The sequence below is a fragment of the Vidua macroura genome, chromosome Z, assembly GCF_024509145.1.
Source record: "Vidua macroura isolate BioBank_ID:100142 chromosome Z, ASM2450914v1, whole genome shotgun sequence".
NCBI classification, from domain to species: domain Eukaryota; kingdom Metazoa; phylum Chordata; class Aves; order Passeriformes; family Viduidae; genus Vidua; species Vidua macroura.
Window position 1 is genome coordinate 20,613,106 of NC_071611.1, and position 23,037 is coordinate 20,636,142.

General features: G+C 35.7%; 1 protein-coding gene and 1 long non-coding RNA gene across 2 annotated transcripts in view; one reads left to right on the plus strand and one right to left on the minus strand.

The window, feature by feature from the left end:
• The window catches only part of LOC128822479 (uncharacterized), a 61,857-nt gene that overhangs the window by 36,735 nt on the left and 2,085 nt on the right, over positions 1–23,037 (minus strand). The window lies entirely within an intron of this gene.
• Positions 1–23,037, plus strand: part of PTPRD (protein tyrosine phosphatase receptor type D) — a 978,753-nt gene that overhangs the window by 4,113 nt on the left and 951,603 nt on the right. Inside the window, exon 3 of the mRNA XM_054004205.1 lies at positions 351–423. The gene's annotated coding sequence lies outside the window, so the exon portion shown is untranslated. The remainder of the gene's footprint in view (positions 1–350; positions 424–23,037) is intronic.

Genomic DNA, 23,037 nt, shown 5'->3' on the forward strand with positions numbered 1-23,037 from the left:
AGTATTTTTGCACAAAACATGGCATTGAGAAAGGCTTGGTCTAGTGCAGTGACAAAGAAAGAAAGTGTTTATGACTAAAACAATGTGTTTGGAACACAATTGTTTCATAACCACTTCAATCAAGTACAGATAATTTCAATATAATTAATTGTGTGTAAATATGATTTATATTCTTTCACATAACAATTACTCAAGAAATTCCACTTTCTTTTGCTGCTTTTCAATGATTACTGTTTGCAGGATTTATTTATCATCAGTGTATTTAATTTTTTTTTGTCTCTTGAACCCTTCAGAATTTATTGGTGTTGCTGTAGAAAAGTAAATAAAACATGTTTGATTTTCTGTTTCAGGGAAATCTTGAAGAGTCTTACACTTTTAATCCTCCAGTCGTTAACTGTGCTATGAGGACATTCTGGTGAGGTGGTAAGTTGGTGTAGATCTATTACTTTGATCAGCTGAATTGTCATTTCAGATTTAACTTCTATAGCAATGTCCTTCAATGCCTATCTGACAAACTTCTCTTCCAGGCTCTCTTGGCAAATTTCCAAAACTGTAAATCTGTGATCAATTTCATATGTAAGAAGTCTGAATCACAGAGGCATCAGATTATTTCATATTTACAGATCAACTGTATATCATATAAACAGAGCAGTTGAATCCCACATGCTCAATTCCTATTTTCCAGAAATTGTAGGTTCCTACACTGCGGGGACTGCTGGGCTCCAGGACGGTTTGGATGGGTGGTGGTGAAGGATCTCTGAAGCCCGGTCTTTAGAGCATATGGTTTATTGTAAAGGATGAAGGGCCCTGCTTAGAGTTGCTAGCCGCAACTCGTGGCAGGCCCAGGGAGAGCGGGGGGGGGGGGAGAGAGAGAGAGAGGGAGAGAGAGAGAGAGAGAGGGTGCCAGGTGAGCGTCCCAGAAGGAAGATCCAAGAGAGAGCGTCCGGTCCCTCGGCCACACCTTATCAGGGGACTTCAAGGTGGGCTGGGACAGGACTTGGGCCAATGGGGTTACAGATACCTGATACTTCAGGGGAGGGTTACAGGTGTGGGATGAACCATACATTGAGGGGTGATACAGAACATTCCATTTGACCTTTTAGATCATCAGAAAGGGGGATTGCTTTCAGCTTGGCTATATTATTGTTTTCGAGATGCTCAGTGATAAAGGTTTGGTATTTCAAACCTTGTTTTCATCTCAATATCTGTATTCTCTGATTCTTTTGCCAGGCCATCATATTTATAGGGCCTTGCTATTTCATCTTCCCCAACACTACACATCTGGAAATCTGGGGGATTATTTTAATTAGTTTAGTAGAGCACAAGCAACTCAGGAATGTTAGATATTGTCAGATTTCTAAATTTCAGTAATCTATTTATCAACTACTTGTCAGACTCCTTCCAGAATATTCCATATCCACACCCATATGACAAAGCTCTAAAAGCTTTTTCTGACTGCAAAGAAGGCTTGTAGATTTAAGAGGTCACTGCAACCTGTCTATGTTTCTGTTTTAGTAAATTATGTCATAGCTTCTGTTGCTCTTATAGATTCTGTTGATAGTAACACTCTATTAACTCTATATAATACTCTCTAACTGGGAATTTTAATCTGAAATAGGATTATTTTTAATTTTTCTATTTAAATACTGAGTAGAGACAACAGGCAAAATGGTTACTTATTTCTAGGTGTTAAAAAAGTTTTGAATAATGAAAGGCCCAATGATTGTGAGTCATGTTTTAGACAATTGTGTCTCATGTCTCTCAGCCTTAATATACCACGCTCATTCTTTTTCTTTCAGTTAAAGTTTGTGCTACTGTTGGAGCTTGAGTGCTAGAAAAAAAATCTTCATCTTTCAATGAAACACCATGTGGGTTTTGCTAAGCTAGATACCATGCACAAAAACAGTTTTATAACTCCGGTTATATATAATTGGTGTATGAAAATTATTCATGTTCCAGAATTTAATGACTGCAAGAAAACCTTCTGAAACTCTAGATCCTAAGAAGAATAAAGTTGTATGTTATTTCATATTCTACAGTCATAGAAATGGTTATTACATTTTGTACATCAATTGCAAAGGTAGGACTACTGATGCAGCATAGATTTTAATTCTTTGCTCTCTTGTTGTTGATATATGGAGAATTTACAAAATAAACAAGAAAAATTATTTCTGATTTTAATATATGAAGTTCACCCATAGTCTGCTACTTTTAAACCAGGCAGATATTTGTTCTTATCAGTCCTCTGAGTGCCTTTTTCTTTGTGATATCATTGAAGTATAATGTCACTAACTACACTATTATCTAAAAGAAGTGATTTCACACAAGCAGTGTCTATTTATTAGAGTGAATACCAACAATTAAATTCCAGTTTGATACTAAGTTTTCTTTTCAATGATTTTTTTCCTTGCCTTTGAAAATGTGCTACAGATCACAGTATGATCTAAAACATGCTGTTTGGTTATCCTCTTATCAAATTTTATTAGCTAAAATACAAATTACTTTTACTGGAAGTAATAAAATTATCCCCTTGTGTTGGTGTTTACTACTGTAAAAATACAAGTAGTTCAGATGTAATAATGTATTTTACCCAAATTAATAAACACATTCTTAGAACAAATTCACATTCTTAAAGTAAAATCTAATAAATGCAAATCTAATTTATTTTTGCAGTCTCATGTACCAGTATGTGGGATTTTTTTTAATAAATGTGAATATTTATTAATACTTATATTTCACAGTTAAAGAATTCATGATTTTCTGTGGCTAGATTCTCACTTCTTCAAGACTGTAAATCTGGAATAAATAAAATTCCCTAAAATCATGTCACTTCATCAAATGTAAGACATTTCCTTAAAGGAATTAATAGCAATGGAAAAACAGTGGGAAATTAAAAATGGGGAAAAAAAACCCGGCCAAATTTACAGCAAAGTCTCAGTGTTTTAATATTTGTGTTAGTTTAAGAATTCTGTATTGTGGCATAGGTATACAATAATATACAATTTGTTGTAATTTCCATTCATTTTCATTTCATCTGTTATGGAAAAAATAAATCCAAATTGTGCAAACTATCTCTTACAGGAAGCACTTTAGCAAAACTTCATTCACAAATTGAATAGAGGTTGCTTCTTCTATGTATTGATTTATCCTAAACAGAAACTCAGTGATTTGTTTTCCTGTGCTTCGTGAGCACAGTTTCAGCCCTGAAAATGTCAACATAATATTCCCCTTAAGGGTGAAATTTTGATAATGCAGAAATACAAAGCATATCCCTCAGACTTCATTGTGTCTCAGATTCCATATTTAAACTTGGATGAACAGAGACATGTCTGTGGCACTTTTATGATAATTAAGATACATGCAAGAGGAGACAATACATCTTCATAATTTAGAACAGATTTGTTGTAATTGATTAAAAAGATGAAAACTCTAGATACAGGCATATAAGATCTGGACTATTACTGGCTTTTGATCAGGGTCTTAAAGGAGGCAATTGTTTTTTAAGCCTTTTATGATGGAATTCATATTAGTAATTATAATATATGAGTATTAAAATTCTTAACACTGACTATCAGTTAATAGCTTGGCTACCTGGAATAAGTATATTCAAGCTTTAACCTCTAGCCCATATTATTGAATCCAATTTAGATTTGTTCAGTTTCAACATAATTTTAATTTGATAGTTATTTGGCTAGCTGAAATGTGATGATAGAATGAGTTCAAATACTGAGGATAACGAATTACATTACAAAAAGTTGTGCATTTTGACAATAGTTCACATCTCACAATCACAACAGAAAGGTCAAAGATGAGACATGTATGCAGAGTCATCTGCTCCTTAAGTCAATAAGCAGTTTTGAGTCTTGGCTCCTTAAGTCAATAAGCAGTTTTGGCTAAAGACGGATGAGGGGTCCTGGAAGAAAGTGAATACTCCCACACTCAGGTAATACTGTAGCTATGGCTAAAAAATTCTGGTTCATTTAGCTACTTACCATCAGCACAAAATTCACTTAACCACTTAACCAACCTTAAAATTATGAAAAAAAGAACCTCCTTTTTTGATAAAAATCTATATTGTTCATAAATATATTTTTACTGAAACTGATAATAACATAAGGCAAGGTGTCATTTCTAATGAAGGAATAGTGATTAAGAAAGCAACCTAATAGAATTGCAAAAAAGGATCAATACAGCACAGAAACATTACCAATGAAAATATTTTTGTCCACAAAATTATGTGTACTTCGAGTAATTTAGTTATTCCAGAGTTCTTTCATTGTGTTGATAGAAACTGGGATAAACAAAATCTTCATTAACTAGTCGGGCTTCTATTGAAAGTATTAGATTCTTTTCTTCATACTATTCTATTACAGATGATTTTCAATAAAATGAAAGGAAAAACATTTTTAATCTGTATTTCTCTTTCCAAGAAAACATTGGTATTTTGGTACTCCCATATATGCAAAATACAGTAAATAATAGTACAACGAAATATACAATACAAGTCAGTATTTCTCAGTATCTTTGTGCTAACCAGAGATGATTCACAAAAGGCAATCTAGAGTTAGAAAACAGAGGTGGTAATAATATAATCTGAATAAAAAATAAAATGTTGCTTCTTTGCAACTATAGTTTTACTTTTCACAACCAGGTAGTACTGGATCTTGCAGCACAGGATATATGGTCTAATTTTAGCATATTTGGTCTTTTATCATAAGTCAGTTTGTTGAGATGCAGAACTTTTTAAAGAACATTTTTAGTGCAATCTGATATATGTATGATATACATATATATCAATCATCTATTATAAATATTATATATGTATTGTATAATCCTGAGTTCAAAAATTAGTTAATATATTCACCAATTTTCCTATATGTTAGGATTATTTAAAGAAAAAGTATTGTGTGTTTCACAAAAGGCATTTTAAGATCCTGTACAGTTTTGAGAGATTTTATTGCCTAGTTAGGCTTCTGTATACCTAAGATTAATTAATAATTCATAGGAACACCTTTTTGTCTGTAATATTTTTTGTGGAATTGGCCAAAACTTTGTAGCAAAAGAGACTATTTTCCCTTCATGTATTCTTGACAAAGAAAAATATAGTTTAGAATTAAAAAAAACCAAAACCAACCAAACCAAAAAAAAACCAAAAAAAAACCCAAAAACCTTGTTAAAATCCTTTTGCTTAGCAAATTGGAATGGTTTTTTGTTGTTATTGTTCTGGTTTTAATTTTCAAATTTATATATTAGAATTCTTACATTAAAAAAAAGGGTTTTTTGTCTGAAAGCAGCAGTGATTACATGCAACTATGTGTAAAATCAGCATCCTTCTAAATCAAGTTGATTTTTATGAATTTTCATGTATTTGATAATCACAGAATCACAGAATATGTCAGAGAGGAAAGGACCACAGTTGGGTATTTGATCCAACCTCCCTGCTCAAGCAGGGACATTATAGAGCAACTTGCACAGCATTGTATACAGATAGCTCTTCGATATTCCCGGTGAGAGAGTCTCCACAGTCTCTCTGGGCAATCTCTTTCAATGCATTGTCACCCACGCAGTGAAGCAGTTTTTCCTCATATTCAGGTGGAATTTCCTGTGCATGATTTTCTACCCATTGCCTTTTGTCCTACTGCTTGGCACCACTGAGCAGAGCCTGGATCCATCCTCTCATCACCCTCCCTTCAGATACTTACAGACATTGACAAGGTCCCCTCTCGGTTGTCTCTTTGAGACTGAACAGGCCCAACTCTCTCAGCCTTTCCTTGTAAGAGAGATGCTCCAGTGCCTTAATCATCTACTGGACCCTCTCCAGGATTTCTCATGTCTCCCTTGTCCTGAGGAGCCCAGAACAGGACACAGCACTCCAGATGTGCCTCACCAGGGCTGAGTAGAGGGGCAGGATCACTTTCCTCAACCTGCTGTCAATGCTCTTCCTAGTGCAACCCAGGACACCACTGGCCTTCTTGGCCACCAGGACACACTGCTGGCTTGTGGACAGCTTGTTGTCCACCAGGACCTCCAGGTCCTTGTCTGCAGAGCTCCTTCCCAGTAGATCAGCTCCCAGCCTTTTGTGGTGCCCAGGGTTATTCTTCCTCAGGTGCAGAACCCTGCATTCACCTTTGCTGAGTTTCAGGATTTTCTTCTCTGCCCATCTCTCCACCCTGTCAAGGCCCTTCTGAAGGGCAGCATGGCCCTCTGGGGTATCGGCTGCTGCTCCCTGCTCTGTGTCATCAGTGAACTTGCTGAGGAGGCATCTGCCCCTTGCATCAATAACTTGCATCCAAGTTATTGATGAACAAGTTAAACAATACTGGTATTGAACCTTGGGGACACCACTAGTGACAGGCCAGACCCTACACTACTGATTACAACTCCTTGGTATCTCCCATTCAGCTGGCCCTTAATCACCTCCCTGTCCAACTTGTCTAATCCACACTTCCTGAGTTTGCTTGTGAGGATGTTGTGAGAGGCAGTGTCAAAAGCCTTGCTGAAATCAAGACAGACAATATCCACTGCTCTCTCATCTGGTTACTTGTTTCATTATGAAAGGCAATGAGGTTGTTCAAACATGAGTTGTCTTTACTGAATCCATGCTGACTCCTGATCAGCTTCTTGCCTTCCATGTGGTGGTCACGGACTCCAGAATGAGGCACTCATTCCATCACCTTTCCAATGATTGAGGTGAAGCTGTCTGGGCAGTAGGTCCCTGGCTCCTCCTTCATGCCCTTTTGGAAGACCAGGGTGACATTTGCTGTATTCCACTCCTCAGGTACCTCTCCTGATCTTGATGACCTTTTAAAGATGGTCATGAGCATCCTGTCTAGGATGTCCAACAGCTCTCTCAGCACTTGTGGACTCATCTCATCAGGGCCCTTGGAACTGTGGATATCATGTTTTCCTGGCTCTAACCCAATCCTCTGTGACCAAGAGGAAGTTTTCCATCCAGCATTCATTTACCCTGACCTCCTGGGTCAGATATTCCTGGAGGCTGGTCTCATCAGTATAGACTGATGCAAAGATGGCATTCCATAACTTGCGTTGTTTTCCCTGGTCCCGGCAGCTCCGGAGAGCCTGGAATGGTGCTGCTTCTCGGTGTGACCGGGGCTGCTGCTTTTCCCGGGTGCTGCTGCGTTCTGCGCACCAGGGTGGGGCTGGCCGCGCTCTGTTGCCGGCGCTGGGGATGAGACAAAGAGGGAGGGAATGTCCAGTCTGTCCGTGCAGTCAGCTGGAAAGCTTTTATTGCCACGTGGAGCTGCGATGGAGAACCACGGCTGCTCCCTAGCTCCGCGCGGACAAAATGGCCCTGGGACTGGGGGTGCATGGGATTTTATAGGGGGCTAGCCGACGGGGGTGGGAGCCCCCTCGCCAATGGGGACAGGTAACGTAGCGGTGATGTGGACCATGGTGACCAATGGGAACGTGACAGGGACAGATACAGGGCTCCGGGACGAACAGGGACGCGGGGATGGGGTAACTGACAGGGAAGTTTTGGGAATGAACAGGGGGTGTTTACAGGAGTGACGTGGGGAAGCTCCAATGGCAGGCAGCCTGGAGCGAACCATCACGGGGGGAACAGGGGTGTACAAAGGGGTACACAGAACTGGTTAACTAACATTATAAAACTCTATAATCTGAATGCAACCCGGGACACAACAATAACTCTGCCTTCTTTACATCCTGTTACCAGGGTCTCCTCTCCATTTACCAATGGGTTTATATGCTCTTTTACTTTTCTTTTGTAACTGATGTATTTGAAAATCCTTTTTTGTTATCCTTTACATTCTTGGCCATATTTAATTCTGATGTGTCTTGGCCTTTCTTGTCTCATTTCTAGTTTGATCACCTCTCTATATTCACTCCAAGTGACCTAACCTCACTTCCATCTCCTGTGTATATCCTGCTTACTCTTGAATAATGACAGGAATTTTTTATTCATCCAAGGAGGTTTCTTGCCCTCTTCACCTGATTTCTTTCTCTTTGGCATGCATCACTCTTGAGCCTGGAGGAACTGATCCTTGAAAATTGACCAACTCTCTTGGAGCCCTCTTCCCTGCAGGGACTGTTCCTCTGGGACTCTTCCAAGAAAATCCCCAAAGAGACTACAGCTAGTTCTCCTGTAGTTGATGGCTGTAATCTTACTCACTGTCCTGATACCTGTTCATTCAGTACTGAACTGCACAATCTCATTGTTACTACAGCCAAGACTGAACCCAACCTTCACATCATCAACAAGGCCTTTCTTATTTGCTAGTATGAGTTTCAGCAGCAAACCGCTGCTTTTGGGATCATTCACTACCTGTTACAGGAATTTATCATCGACGTTTTCCAGGAACCTCCTGGAAGTGTATTTTATAGTGCATTTCTTTTCTATAGATTAGTACAGTTGATCTTTGTGAAAGTAGGTTTTACCTGTAAAACTAAGACTAATTAATTACCATGTCATCTAGGACAGTGATAAACATTTTATAGAGGCTGAAATTCTGTTATACCTTATGCAAGTTATGAAATACCATATGAAGCTTCTCAAGACAAGGCATCCAGAGTAATTCTTTTTTCATTTATCTTTCCAATTTTGAATTCAAATGCACTTTCACTACATCTATAATGCTCGGTATTGTTATTTTGATTCTTCAGAGCATTGCATCTGTTGAGAATTAGTGAACAAGATTGTGCTGTTACTTTCCCAATATTCTTTTTTTATTATTTCCTGGTAAGATCCTGGGAGAAAATTGACTTTTTTAGAGGAATTATCATTTAGACTGTGTTTTCCATGCACATTTGAACCAGCTGTTTGAGGCAGCACTTTAGTATAAAGGCAGGCATTCAAAAATAGAAAAGCAGGAAAACTACTCACAGTGTACTGAAGATGCTAAGCTTTGGTTTAGATTTGTAAGTATTATAACACAATTCTGAATAATATATGTCATTATGAAACATTATAATGCAGAATGCTGTGTATTCTTCTCTCTTTATGTTGGCGAATATATAATAAATTTAATCAACTTCTCTGTTTTATAAACCACTCAAAACAAATCTAAGATGACTTCATATTTCCACTAGTCTTTCAATAAACATGAATAGCAATGTTGAGTGACCCAATAGTAGACAACATATATGTTAAAAAGATAAGACAGGTCTGACCTTTTTCTGAAGTCTTGTATGAAAAATCTGTACATAATATCTTTACAATTGACTTGATATTCAAGATTCCAGAAAGGCAAAAAAGCTTTATTTTTCTTTGACTGCTTGCTCTGTGCTTTCAACATGCTTTGATGTTATAAACAACTACACTTAGTTTCTTTTGTGGAATTCATTATTGTAGTCTTGATTTCCTGTAGTAATATGGATGACATCTTGGAAGTATAAAAATGCCTTTTTACTGCTTAAAAATAAGCAGGTTGCTGTTACATATGAATCCTCTGACAATGCTATACTGATGTTGTACTAGAAATCATGAACAGTGGATTTTTCTGTTTTTACTTATTTTGGGGGAAGAATAGTATCAGTACTTGGCAAAAGAAATTTATTCAAAATGTTTGTCTTCACACACTTTCATCTTTACAGGTGAATGGAAATATGTTTCTGATAAGGAACATGCTATCATATAGAAAGGATTTTAATTAATTTTGTCACTATGATAGACTATATGACTTGTATCAAGAAATTCACAGCCATAGTACAAAGCAAGCTCCTAACAGGTTGATGTTATGCCATCACAACACCTGGCTTCTTGCATAGGTTTTTAAAATCTATAGTTTGCACATTTTCATTATACAACTATTACTGGTAGAAACTAATTTTTGAAAATACCTGTAGAATAGAAAATGTTTTATTATAGTTACTCCAATACAAGATGCATTATTCCAATATATCAGAAAAATATGACTTAATTTTTAATTTGCTAAAAACCTTTTAAAATTTCTGAATGGTTGCAAAGAATACATTGACATCAACTTTTTACTTGGATTATTATTATTATTTGCATTTTCTATTTACAGGGTCAGATTTCTAGTCTTTTTCTATATTTGTTCTTTCGTGATAATTCATCCCTTAAAATATTTCCTAAATTTATTTTGTCCACAAGAAGCACAGCATCTTGTCAGATATGGTGTTCTCTCAAAATGTAAAACAAACAAACAAAGAAAGCAAAAGCAAAACCAAAAGCAAAACCAAACCAACCAACCAACCAAATTTAAAAAACACTAAAAACCCAAACAAAAAAAGCTCACTCAAATCCAGAAGCTTTGTATACTTATAACTAAATGCCTTTTTTGCATAAACTTTTGTTTTATAGGCAATAACACATAACTCTATGTCACTGAAATAGGATGTTCTTAAATTAGGAGAAATTGCTCATAAGATAGGTTAGCAGTTATGGTGACAGTTCTAAAACTGGAATACAACAGAACTTTTTTTTTCAGCCACAGAGGTTGAAATGCGTTTACCTAATGTGTTGCAATATATTAAACAAAATACAAGATTTATAACTCCAGAAATATGAGAGAAGAAGAATGACTTTGGATAGAGAGTTTTGCTCTAAAAAGTTTTGTCATTTGGTACCACTTCATATAATTCATTCATATGAACTAGTGTAGCCATGAGACAGATTTGTTGAAAGTAGGCTGACTGGTACTTACTCTATTTTAAAGCTTCTGGTAAGTTCCATATTATCCAAATACAGTAAACATAGATTTTTCCCAATACTATACAGTCCTTTTATGTCTCAATAACCAGATTCAAGCTATACATCAGGTTACAAAGGGAAAAGCTGCAGTAATGACAATCTAGGAAAAAGAATCACACCTAGAAAATCAGAAAGCCCGATCCTGAATTCATTTTGGTATGTGAGTTGGAGTTAGAGAGAATTTCAAATGCATTCAATTCCCTTGGTGAATGTCATGTTTCCTTAAATATTTTTTGTTTAGAAATAACATAGAACATTTCCTTTACTTCTATGGCAGGAAATTAGGCAAAACACCATTAAAAAGAAACTATGAAAAAGTTTGTCTGATGGGATGAAAAAAATAATGAATTTGAAGGAAATTGCTGTTTTATTCTCCAAAAATTGTTTCAGACTAGAAGACAGTGATACATTTCATGATTTCTCTCTTTGCAACATGACTTCATGACAAAGAGATACTTTAAAAATAAGCAAACAAACAAACACCCAGAACTCCCTCCTCAAAAATCAATGCCAAAAAAAATTTTAAATATTTAGAGGTGAGAACTTAGTTATCTGAAAATTAATTTCATTTTTTTGATATAATGTATATACAAATTCAGCTGTCTGGTTGCCTTGTCCTATGTTAATTAGACATTTTCAGAATATCTCTTAAAAAAAAAAAATACAGGTATTGATGTTACTCCTATAATTCATTGTACAAAGAAGAGGTCTGTATTTCATAGAATATTAGAATGGTTTGGGTTAGAAGGGACCCTAAATGTCATCTACTTCCAATCCCTGCCATGGGCAGGGATGCATTTCACTAGACCAGTTTTCTCATGGTTCCATCCAACCTGGCTGTGAACACTTCCAGAAATGGGCATCCACAACTTCTCTTGGGTCCAGGTTCAAGTACCTCACCAGCCTCACAGTAAAGAATTTTTTCCTAATATCTAATCTATACCTACTTTCTTTGAAACCATTCACCCTTGCCCTGTGACTACATGGTGTTGTAAATAGTTTCTCTACCTCTTACTTGTAGATTCCCTTCAGGTACTGGAAGGCTTCAATTAGGTCACTGCAAAGCTGAGGTCCCCTGAAAAGGTCCCTTTTCCAGGCTGAACGATTTAAGTTCTCTCAGCCTGTTCTTGTAGAAGCACTCCACTCCTCTGATCATCTTGGTGGCCTCCTTTTTGACTCACTCCAACAAGTCCATGTCCTTCTTGTGCCAGGGACTCTAGAGCTGAGTGCAGACCTCCAGGTGGGGTCTCACAAGGCAAAGTACAGGGACAGAATCAAATAACCTCCCTTAACCTTCTGCCATGCCACTTTTGATACAGACCAGAAATGGGCTGCAAGGTCATTTCTCATCCAACAGAATCTCCAAGTCCTCCTCAGCAAGCCTGCTCTCAATCTGTTCACTCCCCCAGCCTTTATTGGTACTAGAGATTGCCCATAGCCATGTGCAGCACCTTGCAAAAAATGTTTCTGAAATAGTAAGCAAGAGCTAAGATTTGTAGAAGTTCAAGAAAAAAGTGTTATTTTCTGATGATATTATGAAGATTTGGCTAAGGAAATAACATACATATCATGATTTTTACCCACATCATTTCATATATAGCTTATGATTTTTTTCACTAAATGAAAAATATTTGTCACAATTTGTTCTAATGCAGAAATATATTTCTAAAGAAGCAATGAGTATTAAAACTTTTTCATTGAGACATTTACTCTGTGCTATTGTAGGTGACTTTGTTCTACTCCCCTTCTTTTTGTTTTTTGCCTGCTTAAATTTTTATCTAAGGTAATAACAATAATTATAAAATTTAAGTCAGCAGCTGTTAGCACACATATTTTTGTTGCTGACAAATTCAATTAAAGACTTTGCTAGCTAAACCAATCAAGTAACAGGTAGCTCAAAAAAGGTCAACCCTAAATTATTGTTTTCCATAATAATTTCCCAAACCATTAAGTTTGTAAAATTAATTTGAAATTGAAACTCATAAAGGTAAATTATGGAGAATGCCTTGCTAGTCTGTGGTTATTCTAGAGTATAAAACTGTATGTCTTCCATGCATAATACTCCTCCTAATATTGTCCATGTTGCAGCACAAGTACAGACAATACAGGTTCTAGCAGTATTTGCATTAAAAAAACCCTATTTACAGGAGTGCTAATTCTAGTCAGGAAGACTTTTTCCACTCCCCTATAATAACAAACAAACTGTTCTTTTATTTTGTTATGAACTATGTTTTGGGACATTTAAAAAAAACCAAGAAAGACATTTTGGTTCACAGTAGCAAGCAAAGCTATTAAAATAACCACAGTATCTTTAGAAGTCGAATAATTCAACAGGGAATTAAATTTCCAGAATTCTAGTGTGAGTTTGAACTTCACCATAAATTAAAATGCAAATGAGAATTAAAAAACCTAACCCAAAAAGAACTTAAGATTAAGATAGGATGAATCAGTTATTTATACAGATACATTAAGCTTTTAGTTACTGTATACCAAGCCCTGTTAAAAGTAATATTTACCAATAATTCTACAAATCTGAGGTTTCATGTTCCCTGATTTGTTTCTTCTAAAAATTGCAACAGCTTGTGGAAGTTAAAAAGAGCTTGAAAAGCTACAGAGGTAGGGAATTGAACATGATCACAGTTAACTGATTTTAAAAGTGAATGCTGGTTAAAGACAGAACAAGGCTTTTCTTGAGAATATCAATTAACAAAGCAATAAAAGTCAGTAAAAACTAGTCAAAAAGAGGGATAAAACCAATACACATATAGGGTTTATAAAGGAAATAACTATTAAACACCTTAGGTTAGTCTGGTAGGCACCATAATGGTTTCAGTGATCACTAATCTGGAATTAAAATGTCTGTCCTTATTTCTTTATTTCACAATATTGTTTATGGTGAAACTAAATATATGTCTGCTGAAGTACCTCATGGATAACTCATGTGCACTAGAGCTAAAACCCAAAACAAACAAAAACTAAACCAAAAAACCCAACCACAAAACCCTCCAAAATCATCAGGATTACTCAGCCCATTAATATCTCTTAGACAGAAAAGAGTTTTGGGGAATCAACAGGTGCTGCCACAACACATCTGCCGCTTCTACAAAAATGTGAAAGTAGTTGATTTATAATTACGCCAGAACAATAGTTTAGCTCATGTTAGCCAAAAATGCTTCACAGTTCACTGTAGATACTTATTGACATAAAGAAGTTTGAATCTATAGCCTTCTTCAAAAAAGGCAGTCATTCATATTGTTTTAATAGACTTTGGTGATACTGACTATTTTGCTTACCGTTGTCTGGGGCATCCTTTATAAGAGCTTTGTTTTATTAGTAGAAAATTGTTATTCAGCTTTTCTTTTATATAGGAAAGCATTTTTTTGATTAATTGTTATCTCAAAGGGAATAAAAGTCTCTAGCACATTAAAGCCACCATGTAGTTAAATAGTACCACACTGAGAGACTATGGGACTTGAATTTGAATATATATTTTATTCTAGTATATAAATAGATTTTAAATTTTAAAATTTAATGAATTTCAAATTTTTATCCTTGGTAGTTGTGATTTATTTCCTTTTTAGTCAGAAATCATGTCTTTGACAAATTGCAGCAATGTCAGATTCTTAAGTGCAAAAGTTCAGGTTGTTTTTTTTTCTATTCTGTAGGTATTATTTTTTCCCAAATTATAGCTGCACATTGGATTTACTTAGAAAAGTGATTGTTTGCAAGCCTTTTTGTTATAAGAGGCTAGGTGCAATTTGATTTGGGATGAAAAAAGAGGAATTTTGTTTCCTTCTTGTCAACCTTTATTAGTGGATAGATGTTGAAAGCTTCGCATGAAAATATAAGTGCCCAGCTGCCAGTTTCTAACATGAATTAATTGTGGTAAGAGAACACAATTCACATGTAAGTTTTAATGTATAAAGTCAAGAACCTACATGCTCATATTCAAAATATAACACTGCCTCAGACATACATATCATTTTTGTCTGTTATTATACAAGCTAAAATAAAGTGTTTTGAATAAAACTCAATATACAAAGTTTAAGTAAACTGTGGAAAGGGATAAAATGTTTGAATTTATTTGATATATACAAAGTAGTCAATAGAAATATATCTTTTTAAAGAGTGCTTCTAGTTAGACCAGTAAAAGCTGTATAAAATAGATAAGCAACTTATTTTCTCTAACTGATTCCATACAAACTGATGGGAAACCTTCCAATTTCAATGGGAGTGGATGGCAACACCTGCCAAGAGTTTTAAGAAGTAATTTCATCCAATTCTCAATGTGAAAAATATTTGACTGAATGGTTTACTACAAGGAGTATAAGAAATATAATAGTCATTATATATTTTGATTTTTCTCAGTATAAGAAGTTTAAAAACATTTATTTGCAAATGAAATTAACTAAAGTTACATCATACATTATTCATGCATATGTTATGTATCATTCTTTTATGTATTAATATTCTTCAGTTTTAAATAAAAGCATAAATAACTTGAAAGCAAGAAAACAAATGCCTCGTTACCAATCTTTATACTTCACATCTTTATACTTGCCAGTATAATTGAACCTTCCATTTACTTTAGGTTTACAGTTACAGAAGACAGGAAAACAGAGTGGTAGTGATTACAGTGATTGCTCTGCTGGGTTCCTTGACAGAAAGATTTTCTGGTGTGAGATTTGAGCATTTGGCCAATTTTTACATGATCTCCCAACTTCCAGCAGTAGACCAGAAGCCTAGCCAGAACTACAGCTATTAGTTCCAGCTAATCTGCATGTATTGGGAAATAAAGAACAAAGACCAGCTGTGTATTTGTAGCTCAATCATCAGCTTCAAAGGAAATACAGCTAGCTGGGAAATGAAAATGAGATCAAAACAGTGCCTTCAGTTGTGTAAAATTGAAACAACTAGTTTAATTGTTGCATGTGATAAGTTCAAGCAGATGCTGTACCTGATAAATGGACTTGAGTGTTTTTTAAAATTCTAAAATAACCTAGAGACTTCATTGATAGGATTATCTGAGCCCCAAATACTCATTATGAAGAGGATTGCTATTGAAGTCTTTTCTATTGCAAACCATAGACTTGTAAAAAAAAAAAAAAAGAAAATACTTCTTAGGATATCTTTTAGATCATTTTCACTAATGATCATGTTCATGAAGTGAAGCATCCTTCCTATGCTTTGGAAACTGAAAAAAGTCTCAACAGAACTGTGATGCCTTAGAGTTGGTTCAAACAATGCTATAGCATCTATAAAGATATTAGTTCTATTCCTATGAGAGAATTCATAGATGCAGTTGGGACATAAATCTATGTAGCTGAACCAAGACTGTCAGGATGGGAATAAATTGAGTGTTCCAAAATCAGTGATTTATTTTTCCAGCCCAAATCACGCTGAAAGCTTAAAACAATTTCATTTATTATATACCTTCCTTTTAAGTATCTATCCAATTGGTGCAGTAAGGGTTATCATCCATTTTGCTTGGTTTCATTATTCTGAAGATTTCTATGGGTATATCTGGATATATTTTCTACCTATTGGGAAAACACCTTGATACTGCTTTGAAAGTTCTTAGTTCTTTTGAAGAGTTTCATGCATAAGATAGGGAAATCAATTGTCTTCACTACTTGGAGTTGGCACATTTGTACTGGTAGTATAATACTTCTTCAATGGGGAAAAAACTGAAGTCTATTACTTCCCTTGTCCTCCTTCCCTTCCCCATGATAATTTGTTGTTTGTGAATGAATGCAATGTTCAAACCAGCCTCTCCATTTTGTGCACTTTTTGTCCTTAACTTCTCTACTATCTGCAGTGTCAGAACATCCTCATCTTCTCAATCCTTTTCAATCTTTGAGTGACTTCCTCAACAGTCATCAAGCTCCTGCAATAATTTATTGGTATGTCTAACTTTCCTGCTTAATTGAATGCTATTAAAATAACATAAAATACCAGAAAAAAACCCTGCTAAATTGCTATCCCTTGACACCACTTTGCAAATATAAAACAGGATGCTCTTTAGATCTTTTTAAGCTAATTTTCAGAGATATTTTTACGATGTTGCAATGTCTCACTATCTTTCTGTTGCTCCTTGAGGCATGCTTTATCAGCTCAACCGTGGTGATATAGATCTGTCAGCCCCTACCACTACCAGGTTCATGCCCCAGTCTGCTCAGCAGCCTCTGTGGTAAAAAAAATACAAGATTATATGCAGCTTATTTTATGCAGATAATCCCACCATGACTCAACACAAATTCCTGTCCGATTCTGTAGTTCTAGATCACTTATAAGGGAAGTAAAGGATCTATGGGGAGAAAAAGGCTGTTTTGTATTCAGCCTTTTTACCAGATTTAATATGATTGTTCCTGGAACGCAAAAAAAAAAACATCATAATTAGTAAATTTTCGTAAAAGCTTGGGAATTCCAGGTTGCAATAAAGTACTGTAAAGAAAACTGCCTTAAGTGTAGCTTTGGCGTTCTTTTCCCCGGTCCCGGCCAGCTCTGGGGAGCCCAGCTAAGGGCACTGCTTCTCAGCCAGACTGGGGTGCCGCGTGGTCCGGGCGCTGTGGCATTCAGCACACCAGGGTGGGGCTGGCCACGCTCTGTAAGCAGCGCTGGGATGAGGCAAAGAGGCGAAGGAGGCACACCTTGTCCTGCAGTTGGCTGGAGAAGGTTTATTGTTGCGTGGAGCTGCGGTGGAGAACCGCAGCCGCTCCCTAGTGCCGCATGGACAAAATGGCGACAGGACCAAGGGCGCATGGGATTTTATAGGGGGCGGGCAGACACGGGTGGAAGCCGTCGCCCAGTGGGGACAGGCAATGTGTTGGTGATGTGGGCCACGGTAACCAACGGGAACACGTCAGGGGTGGATAGAGGGCTCCGGGGCAAACAGGGAAGCGGGGATGGGGTAACTGACAGGGAAGTTTAAGGAATGAACAGGGGGTGGTTACAGGAGTGGTGTGGGGAAGCTCCAATGGCAGGCAGCCTGGAGTGAACCATCGTGGGGGGAACAGGGGTGTACACAGAATCGGCTAACTAACATTATAAAATGCTTAGTCTGAATGCAACCCAGGATGCAACATTTAAGCCCATTTTGGAAGTTTCTACTTAATGCAATCTACAATATATGTTATCATTGGCATCTTTGTGATGTTACAAGATAAACCTCCTATCTCCTGTAAAGTAGTTCTAGATTGGCAAACTGACAAAAGCTAAATTCACAGCAATTAAACAAATGAAAGAGGTCACAAATAATATTTCTTTTACTCCAAATAACAAGAAAATTTGAAACAAGTTAAAATTAATCCACTCAAAGACAATTTTTTTTTGCAATTATGAGACTCTTAGTAAAGCTAGCATCTTGCCTGCAGGACCTAAAACCAAAGTGAACAGCTTGAAATACTGACATTGAGCAGTTTGTCTTCTTTCAAAACAAAACCATATAAAATAAAATCTAATGTATATTATTTTTTCTGTGTAGTATTAGCTAGATTTCTGATGGTGGTTTTATATAATGTTTTTAATAGACTGTTTTTCAAGGACTGTATCTATCCTTCAATTTGTTTACTACTTTGTTCATGAGAATTCACATTAACTATAGAAAACAATTTCTTCAGCAGAGAGTCTTCTTCTGTAATTTATTTGTGGCAACCCATCAGGATTACATAAAAATTAAATGTCCTGAACTTTCATATATCATTTTGAACTACGAATTTTTAAGCTGGGAATCTGTTTGTCATATTTCTTACTATTTACCTTCATTTTTCATGCTTTTCTGTCACCTGCAGGATTCAGGATAATACCACCTGGGTCCCAGTGTCCTGGTAATTTCTTCCAGATCTCTGTAGTCACAACTGTTATGCTCCAGGTTGCCTCATTTAGTATAACTGGTCTGAACAAGGAAGAACAGCAAGGCTTAACAGTAAGGGGGCTAGGCAAGCCTTGACTATCCCCCTACCACATCCTGGATGTGAATCCCCATGAAGTAACTAACTTCCCTAGACAAAAAACCAAGTCAGCTCTTGAGTGCCTCCATCCCCCACAGCAACAAGTGACTGACTCACTGTAACATTTGCTTTTCCTTTTAATGCTCCTGCATGGCTCAAGACCACTTGTCCTGGATGATTTGTTTGAAAGTAAAATTTTATGGATGTATAAAAATTTATATATTTTAAGAATCAAAAATAATCAAAAATATATTTGGAAATGTTTGAGGTGTTTGCCTTTTTTCATATCATATTAAAATATGATATGCAATCATAATAAAAAGGGAAAGTTTAAAAAGATACAGTAAGTTAAGCTAGTTAAGCCTAGATGGTTCTTTGCTTTGTAAGTGCACAACATAAAAGACAATCATATTGTTTATGGAAGTCACTAATCTACTTCGATCCTGGTGCTAGAACACATCTCCTTCTGAAAATTCAAATGAAAAATTAAGATTATATTTTTTTCTGGGTTGATCTGAGATGCAAAATAGTGAGAAGTATGTACAAAGTTACCATGTGAACTATCATGAGAAGATTTTTATGCCTTTCATACTAGTGATCAGATAATATTGAAAGAGGTGAATCAAGACCAGAACACATTAGGAGTTTAGGAAAAGAGACTGAGACAACTTATAAATCAAGAGGGAAAAAAATCTCTTTAAAAGGAAGATCTTGAATGTTAAAATGTCATGAAGAAGAGGTACCAAGGTATAGGAGAAGTGGAAAACAAAGACAGATAGCATCATAATATTAGTGCTAAAGTAAAGCGGAATTACATTCATTGAGCTATCCATATGTGTAAAGTGCCAGTGACCTTTCTAGTATCCTTTTTTTCTTTTTCTATTTATTGGAAGAAACAAAACAAAGTATAATACAGTCTTACATAGGAACATAAATACCTAAATGAGAAATGTCATTTACAGAACACTTCTTTAAACATCTGCATACATAAATTAGATAGGTCACAGACAGGCACAGACAAAAAAAAAAAAAAAAAAAAAAAACCCTAAGCACAATGCAACATACTGTATTGGAAGATCAGAATTAAATGAAAATTATCTAGAACAGCTCCTATTTTCAATCCCATTAACAGCTTCTGCTTCAGGACAAGAAGCTTTTGGCCCTTAAATTGATTGTAGTAGTTCACAAAATCATTGAATGCATTGGAGGGGACCTTAAAAATCATGTCGTTCCAATCCACTCTTGACCTAGGCCACCCACTAGATTAGTTTTCCCAAGGCTGCATCCAACCTGGCTGAACAGTTCCAAGAATGGGATGGATAATCTTGACTTGACCAATGATGGAGACTATTAATTATCTAGGTGTGATTGTGATATTTTCCCACTGATTTGGCAGCTGTCACAAAATTATATTTGGCTAAACTCCCAGACACCAAAATATCGGGTGGACCAAAAAGACTGAAATCCTTCCATATGTCAGCATGATTTTATCACTTTTAACACAGCATATTTCAGATCCATGCTGCATAAAAGTAACTAATTTTACTGAAATCAATTCAGTTAAGTTTTCTCCTAGTATTAGTAAGGTCTATTATTGACAGCTCCTGGGCCATGTGGAGTATTTTGCTCTAAGAAACTCAGTTTCACAGACACTGCTTTTTGCTTACAGTTTCTCGTTGATAATTATGTCTTTGGAGTTATCTGAGAACTCATCACAAGTATGTCATGAAAAGAACAGAGACTGGTTATTTTAGGGGATCCTTCTGTTTAGTGCTACAGTTGTAATTTGAAACTGCTCCTAAAGAGAAGCACACAATCTTTTAAGACTTTGTGTTGCTTTAAACTTTTCTTTAGGCAAATAAATATCTCAGTCAATATGCAGATTAGAATAGTGTTTCTGAGAGAAATTAACACGAAAATATGAAAAGATATTTAAAGTCCCTCCTTTTTTTAGTGGAGATATCATCAAATAAGCTGAAAATTTGTAAAGAGTATGTGCAGGGAGAGCCCCAGTTTGTATCTTGAGAATAGCTATTCAGCCTATTAGAACTGTTTCCTGAGGGTCCCCTTCACTTCTACAGCCTATATCCTTTCCATAAGAGCTATCTATGCCCCTGTTGTGATTTGAACAGGGTCTGAAACAAGCGCACCAGATGTTCAAAGTTATGGCTGATTTTTTAACACTGCTGCTTTTGTGTGAGCTTGCGTGTATGGGCTGCCTTTTTCAGCTCTTACAGGTAGTTGCAGGGATATTTAAAATATAAATGTAACAGAATGAGCAGTGCTGTTTATAAGTGATTTGCTTTCATAATTTCTTACAGATTTCATATTTTTCACTTCATGGAATCAAGCTCAGACTAATAAAATAACCAATTGTAAAACTTAGCTGATTATCTTTTGAAATTTCTCTCTGATTTTCTCTTTCTCTCTCTGTCAAAAGTTATAAATACCTACTGTGGTAGACTTGGTTTTGACTGTTCTGTACAAATCTTTTGATATGAAGAAGTGTACTGTAATGTAAAACTGAAAAATTAGGATGGAGAATAAGGTTATGAGTTACTATTATCTATCAACCCTACTAGGAAGAAGTAGCATATTTTTCACTAACAGTCTGGTTTGCTTTTTGTGGGCCTTACCTGATGTATAAAACTAATTTAACTATACATTGGTTCTTTTGAAATTCATGGTTGTCCTAAATAGATTATAGAATTAAAATTATAAGAAACACAAAAAGAAAAATACAGGGCAAATGCAAATGCCACAAAATACTTCTGAGAGGAAGTATATGGCCCTGCTTAGTTTTATTTATATATGTATATATAGATATATTTATCTATAATGTATGTTCTCTGCAGGGAAGACATGCAAAAAAAAAACTGAATATGTTTAACCAGGGAAAAAGTACAGGTATACATAGAAATGTACACATTGAAAAAAATTTACAGGTGTACATTTTATTTCATAGAAACATAGCTATATTTTATAGCTATATTATAATTGGAGGTCAGTTTTTTATTAGAAACCCAAATTCAAATTGTCATTTTGATCAAATGGTTTAATCCTTTTAGTTTTCAGGTATTATACAAGAAAATGCATACTATTGTCCTGAATGATCCCCATCATTTACAGACTATGAATTGTCTCTGGCAGCAGGGGATGTTAGAGACAATTGTTTATAGAGAATTAAAAGTGACAGCAGGAGGATAGCTGGTGTCAGTAAGTCAACTATGCCAAGTCAGTTTTCCTCAGTGTACTATGAAATTATCCAATTCCTTTGAATTATACACTGATGCAGACTTTGACTATCATAAATGAGCAGAAGGAATTTATTAAATTTCTGTCAGCTAATCTGCATTTTTAAAAGTGGATTATACTGCAATTATATGTGTAAATACCATCCCACTTCTTTGCCATATCTTCTTTTTGCACATCTCTCCAACATTTATGATAATTTCTGCACATATGCAGGAAAACACTTTTCTTGTTGCAGGTAAGTGGGACAGAAAGTGTGGGATGGAAAGCAAAAATTATCAAAGCAGTAGGAATGGTAAGCAGTGATGGATTTGCACGTCCTATGAATCCAGGAATTTTCACCTCAAAATGAGAAGCAATAGTATAGCTGAAGTACAAAGATGCAGCTTGTTCATATTAATGTTCAGAGTTTTTGATTGGCTAAATTAATCTGAAGTCATGTAGTCGGTGCTCAAGCTGAAATACCAGCAGGCTTCTATTGATCCTGTAAGAGGAGACCATTTTTTCAGTCCTGTAAATGCCTAAATCTTGATGCTGTATACAAGATAAATCTCTTAAGATCTAGTGGCAGAACCTTCTGCAGGACTTATTTATGTATAGAAGAAACTGGTTTAGATAATTTTTTTTAATAAAAATTTTATACCAATACCCACCTGAAATTCCAATGCACTAGGTTTTTCACAGTCCTCCCTTCCCAGGGAATATTGATTCAAGTGTCTGATGTTCCTAATATTAATACAATTATTAATATGAGTACATTTTCTTCCTGATTTAATATGTTAGATTATAAGACAGAATAGTGTCAGCAATACCTAACGGATTTTTTTCTGAGATTTTTTCCATGATGGATCTGCAATTATGTCAAGAGCTAGACATATTTTATGAAAGTAAGAGATTACCAGTGTGCTATGTGACTATTCTGACAGTTGGGCAAGTTGTTCTTGCCCAGGGTGGTACTTCCCTGAGACTGGGTTTTTGTTTGTGTTTGTAGGGGGTTTATATCTCTCTATATATATTTCTTCCTTGCTCATGAACAAAATTTCGTTTCTTTTTTATTTTTTCTTGTATTTTTATACTCAAAAAGGCAAACCCATTTATTTTTACTTCAGGAAATGGAACATCTTCTTACCAGTAGGTGTTAAA